Source organism: Arachis ipaensis, chromosome B04, assembly GCF_000816755.2.
Source record: "Arachis ipaensis cultivar K30076 chromosome B04, Araip1.1, whole genome shotgun sequence".
NCBI lineage: Eukaryota > Viridiplantae > Streptophyta > Magnoliopsida > Fabales > Fabaceae > Arachis > Arachis ipaensis.
This window is the reverse complement of record NC_029788.2, coordinates 61,258,102-61,264,644: the sequence shown is the minus strand read 5'-3', so window position 1 is coordinate 61,264,644 and position 6,543 is coordinate 61,258,102. Positions and strand designations below refer to the sequence as shown.

At 39.1% G+C, this 6,543-nt stretch overlaps 1 long non-coding RNA gene across 1 annotated transcript in view; it reads left to right on the top strand.

The window, feature by feature from the left end:
- Positions 1 to 4,706, top strand: part of LOC110270651 — a 13,293-nt gene extending 8,587 nt beyond the window's left edge. Inside the window, exon 3 of the long non-coding RNA XR_002360290.1 lies at positions 4,668 to 4,706. This is a non-coding gene — a long non-coding RNA (uncharacterized LOC110270651). The remainder of the gene's footprint in view (positions 1 to 4,667) is intronic.

The following is a 6,543-nucleotide window of genomic DNA, read 5'->3' as shown; positions in this document are numbered from 1 at the left end:
TTACATGCAGAGATGCAAACAAGTCTAGGAACCTTGAGTATATTCTCTTTCCCACAGCACCATTGAGCAGTTGAGGGAAGGGAGCATAGAGCTTTAGCAGCTCTTGTTGAGAGATTTCTGGTTCTTGGTGATCTCTATCCTCCTCCTTTGTTGAGTTGTCTTCAGGTTGTTTGCAAAGTTTGCCTTGCTTGTCTTCAGTCTCTTGATCACTCGTAGTGACCATTTTGCAATCTTCCCATCTTACTTTCTTTGCTTCTCCTTTGGGGTTTTTCTCCGTGTCACTTGGGAAGCTATCAGTAGGTTTGGGAATCTTCTCAGCTAAATATGCCACCTGGAATTCCAGCTTCCTGATGGTCTCTCCCTGGTTCATAATATTGGCTCGCACCTCCTCTTTGAACACCTTATTTTCTTGAATCTCTTGGCATATTTCTTCAAGTAAGGCTTCAATCTTAGAGAGCTTGTCATCAATTGATGGGTGATTTAGAACAGATGTGCTGTTTTGGTTTTGATAGGCATGTGGAGAAGTGTTGTTGTGGGGGTGTTGAGATGTCCTCTGTGTGAACTGCTGATGAGCTGCATTGTTGTTGGAGTTGTAACGTCTCTGGTCTTGGTTTTGATCTTGCTCACTTCCCCACCCAAAGTTTGGGTGGTTTTTCCATCCAGGGTTGTAGGTCTTGGAGTATGGATCATAGTTTTTCCTTGGTGAATTCCCAATGTAGTTGGCTTGCTCCTGACTCCCCTCTGCTTCTTCATTCACTCCTTCTTGGGTTGTTGATGAAGTGGAGATTGTTGCTACTTGGTTCCTCTCCATCTTCTTGGTGAGGTCGGCCAGCTGCTGGGTAATGAGCTTGTTTTGGGCCAACAGAGCTTGTTCATTGTTTAGCTCCATTACTCCTCTTGTGTTCCCTCTTTCGGAAGCATAGAAGTAGTCGTTCTCTGCTACTGTTTCAATAACATCTATGGCTTCCTCAATAGTCTTCTTCTTGTTCAAAGGTCCTCCGGATGAATGGTCTACGGCCTTCTTTGACTCATAAGAGAGCCCTTCATAGAAAATGTGCAGCTGCACCCATTCGTTGAACATGTCAGGTGGACACTTCCTTGTTAAGTCCTTGAACCTCTCCCATGCTTCATATAGAGTCTCACCATCTTGTTGCCTGAAAGTTTGGACCTCAGCTCTCAGCCTGTTGATTCGTTGAGGAGGGTAAAATCTTGCTAAGAATTTGTTCACCACGTCTTTCCAAGTTGTCAAGCTTTCCCTTGGGAAAGATTCCAACCACTTGGCTGCTTTGTCCCTAAGTGAGAATGGAAATAGGAGCAGTCTATAGGCGTCAGGGTGAACACCATTAGACTTCACTGTGTCACAAATTCTCAGGAAGGTGGTCAGATGTTGATTGGGGTCTTCTTGAACACCTCCTCCAAACGAACAGTTGTTCTGAACAAGGGTGATGAGTTGTGGTTTAAGTTCAAAGTTGTTGGCATGGATTGTTGGCTTTTGGATGCTACTTCTACAATTGCCTGGGTTTAGATTGATGTAAGAGCCCAAAACTCTTCTATCCTCCCCAGCTTGATTTGCTCTACCTCCTCCCCCATGGTTGTGATCCTCTTCTTCATGTTGGTTTTTCATGTTGTCTTCCATGTTTGTTTCAAAGAATTCCTCTTCTTTCTCAGCACCAACCACTTTCTTTCCTCTTGCCTCCCTCCTTAATCTAAGGAAGGTCCTCTCAGGTTCAGAATCGAAGGAAGTTGAAGCCCCGCTTCTTCTCCCTGTCATACAACCATCAAGGGCAAGCAAGAAAAGATAGGTGCAGAAAGTATTTGTGTCAGAATTACTGTTAGTTGTGGGTGATACAATATATCAAACAGTTAGTGGGTTAGCAAACAGAATTGAAAATAACAAAGAAAAACAAAAGAGCAGAGGGGGAAGGGAAGAAGTTTAACTAAAATAAAAAGTAAATCACTCAAACAGAAAATGAAATTCACAAAAACAAAAATGCTCAATCTAGTGATCTTCCAATTTAATCATTGTTGATGCACAATCAATCCCCGGTAACGGTGCCATAAACTTGATGCACGGAAAACTTGTCTCTCAACAAATCTCCCTTCGGCAAGTGTACATAGCTCTTGAAAATGAAAACAAAGATGGAGAATACATCATAAAACTAGAAATTGCAGAGAAAAATAAAATACAGAGAGTAGTTCTCTTTTTCCAGCCTCCAGAACTCCTTAACAATTCAAAGCTACTCCTATATATACTATTTCTCTCAGCTTCTAGTTGGCTCTTCAAGTCTTGGGCCTTTGTATCTTGAGTTTGAAGCAGTTCTTTTCTTCATTTGGGCTTGGCTTTACTTGCAGAAAGAAAGTGCTAAGTGGACAGAGACTTTAGCTCAGGGCATTAGGGGTGTTAACATTTAGTGAAAGTATAAGTTCGAGAACGTTAGTGACACTTAACATTTTCACTAACGTTCCAATGTACCCCTTTGCCTTACGTTAGATCCCACGTTAACTAGGTTAACGTGGCTTCTAACGTGGCCTTGCCAACCTTCGAGAATGTTAGTGACACTCAACATTGTCAATAACGTTCCAGTGTGCCCCTTTTTGCTTCACGTTAAAGCCCACGTTAACTAGGTTAACGTGGCTTCTAACGTGGCCTCGCCAAACTTCAAGAACGTTAGTGACATTCAACATTGTCACTAACGTTCCAGTGTGCCCCTAGATCTCACGTTAGAGTCCACGTTAACTAGGTTAACGTGGCTTCTAACGTGGCCTTGCCAACCTTCGAGAACGTTAGTGACACTCAACAGAGTCACCAACGTTGGAAGCAACCACACAACCTCCCAAGGAGCCATGTTAACTTCCACGTTAACTTAGTTAACGTGACTCTTAACATGGGCAATGATGGCTTTGAGAGTGTTATTGGCAATCACTTTTCTCATTAACTTTGCAAGTTACCTTCTTTTCCTTGCTTCCTTTGGTCCTGAAATCAAACAATAGAATGCATCAAAGTTCTAGTCCAAGTCATGGGTAATGCAGCATACAATTTGTCACTAAATTCATGCAAAATCCTCATGAAATAATGTAAAATGCACAATGTATGCTTGAATCAAGGTGTAGGTGAATATCTACCCAAAACTAGCTTATTTTCTAAAGAAATGCATGAAACTACCCTAAAAACAGTAAAGAAAAGGTCAGTGAAACTGGCCAAGATGCCCTGGCATCAAGTGCTGTCGAAATTTTATAAAAATCTGAGGTTTTATTTGAAAAGTAATTTTAGAAGATTTGAACTTGAAAAATTATATTATTGGAGTTTTATTTAGGTAAGAAAAGAATTATACTATTTTGTATTTGAATTACCAAGGTTTATGTTCAAGTTTGAATTATTTATAAAAGAAGTTATGTTTTTAGATTTATTCAATATGAAGAGAGTTATGCTTGGGGTTTGAAATAAAGGATTACTTTTTATAAGTTTAATTAATATATAATATTTGAATTTGAATGGTAAAGAGAGATGGTTTTTGAGTCTTTGGGAAGTTAGTAAACTTGAAAAAGAGTTTTATTTGGTTACTTTTAGTAAGAGGGTGATGTTTTGAAAAGTATTTAGCGAATTTAAAATAAATGATTTTCTTGAGTCTTTCGAAAAAAATTAAACTAGAAAATAGTTTTAAAATTGGTTCGAGTTAAGAGGTTGCAAAAGTGGAAGTCATGAAGTTTGTACAACATGATTGAACAAAGAAAGAGAGAGATATTGTATAAGGATATGTAACTGGAGATGAATAACGAGAATGATAACTTATGATGATAATTGCACTGATTCTTTTGAGGAAAGGTATTCAGTTTATGAAATTGTTGGCAAGGACATGGGTTTTGTCCTGCTTGCGTATCTATGATTATAAAAGAGAATAAAAAGTAGAGGACCTGTTGAAAGGTCATTTATTGCTTGAGGCAACCCAAGAGATATGTTTATTCATTTGTTGCGTTAAGGCAACGCCAGATATAGTTATGTGATGATCTGCTACGTGAAGGCAGTCAGATAGATGGTGGTACGACCACTGAGAACGCTTTCCTGCGATACAGATCCATATTTTATTTCTGTAAGGCAGAGGGGTTATTTCCTGCTACAAAAGTACCGTGACCACCTGTTCCATTTCTGTAGTGGCAGAGGAGTTATTTTCTGTATACAGAAGGTGTGTCGGCATACATCCCTGCAGTGGTAGATGTGTTATTTCCTACGTGCAGTGGACCCTGTGGTGGCAGAGGGGTTATTTCCTGTACACAGGGGTATAGCCAACAGGAAAGCCATACCCGTTTCAGCTGCTTCGGGTTACGTCGAGAGCGGGTAGAAACCGACAAATGAGCTCATTACCTGCACTAGGGCTAGACATGCATCATCCTTATTTGCGCATCTGCATTTGTGATTGGAAATTTATTAAGTGGTTGAAAAATGATTGATATAATTAATCTTGTCATTGAAATCTGTTTGAGTTTAGAGTCTTCGAAGAGGTGATCAATTAGTTAAAGTAAAGCTAAGAATATATCCAAAAGGTTTGATGATATATAGTTTCCTTGAGTATGTTAATTATTTGCATTTTATTTCATTACTTTTATGGCATTCCCATTCTCTACTGAGAACGTGTGGTTTGTTCTCACCCCAAAATCCTCCGCCTTTTCAGTGACACAGGTTCGAAGACTCAGTTTGAAGCTGCGGGCTGATGACATGTCACCATGTCATGTTTTTCTATGCTTTTTCATACAAGAAATAGATGATTTGTGCTTAAATATTGAATGTTTTTGTGCTTAAATGGTATATTTTCTTGATCTTTTAATTTTATAAATCTTGTAGAAAATAAGAAGAAAAAGAAGCAAAGAAGCACAAAATAAGCTAAAAAGGAGAAAAAAAAGCTTTGGAGAACACTTTGAAGTTGGAGCACACTTTGGAGCCTTAGGCCACGCTTTTAAAAGCGTGGCCTATGACCAAATCAAGGAAGAAAAGCGTGGCTCAAAACAAGGAGCAAGAGCACAAATCTCTTGCCAAGAGCTTAGAGCTCTTGCCAAGAGCTTAGAGCTCTTGTGGAGAGCTTTACTTCAAATAATCAAAAGCCAAGCTCTTGCCAAGAGCTTAAAAGCTCTTGCTAAAAGCTTTATCAAAAGCACATGGAAGAAGGAAGCAAGGCAAGCTCACATGCAAAGCTCTTGCCAAGAGCTTTGCCCAAGAGCTTTTCCGGGCTGCTTCAAGGAAAAATCAAGGGAAAAAGAGCTCAACAATGTGATCTGAATTTACTTTTCATGCAATTTTAATTTCCTTGCAATTATTCTAAGCTTTGATCTACTGCTTTCATTTAATTTCCCTGCTCCCACTCCCCTTTACATTTGATGTAATTTATATTTCTTGTCATTTAAGTTTCTGCAATTTACATTGCTTGCTCTTTAAGTTTCAGTTCTATTTACTTTCTTCAATTTAAATTCATTGCAATTTTACATTCTGTTGATCAATTTCACCCAATCACTCAATGTTAGCTTGACTAAACTAATCACCCACTAAAGTTGCTTGATCCATCAATCCCTGTGGGATCGACCTCACTCTAAGTGAGTTTTACTACTTGATGCGAGCCGGTATACTTGCCGGTTAGATTTGTGTGTTTGGAATTCATTTTTCCACAAAAACACCATCAAGTTTTTGGCGCCGTTGCCGGGGATTGATTTAGATCAACAATTATTAAGTGGGTGAGAAGTCTAGATCAAGCATTTTCTTTGTTTTTGTTCTCTGTTTTAAGTTGATAGCAAGGTGTTTGAGCTATTGCCTCACTAAGAAATTCTTTCTCTGTGACATGAATTTCAATTTTCATTGATGTTTACAAAATACAAATGGAGTACAACTTATCTTATGGTCAAACAAAATTTTATGGGATATCACCCACCATCACCAATCTCTAATGGTGGTTGGGAATATCACCAAGAAACTTCAAATTCTGGGCACTCCAATTCATGGAGCTATGCTTCAGAACCACAAGATGAGAAAGAAATCATATGGGATATTTCCCTCCACCACAAGATGATTCAAGTCATTATTCTAATGGTGGTTGGGAGTATTACCAAGAAACTGCCAATTCTGAGCAGTCAACTCACATGAGAGACTGTCCAACCTCACCTCCCACTTCCACATTTGAAAATTTATCATCATCTAAATATGCCTCAACACAAACTTCCACGAGCCAAAGACTCTCAAAGCTTGAGTCCATGTTCAACAGAATTGTGGAGGAACAGCAACAATCTCGGAGAGAACTAGAAATCCTTTCTCAGGAGACGGATGAGCAATTGGAGGACACAGAGAAACGCTTAGAACTACTAAGCAAGGAAAATGAAGACCAATTGATGGATGTGAAGGATAAACTGGAAGAGCAAGATGAGGAGGCTACTGCATCAAGTGAACTTTCAATGAAGAATGAGGTAGTTGAAAATGAAACTACACTTGAGGTGACAAAGGAACATGAACATTCACAACCCTCACAAACTTTTCTTGAATCTGTGATCGAAAAATATGAAGAGGAG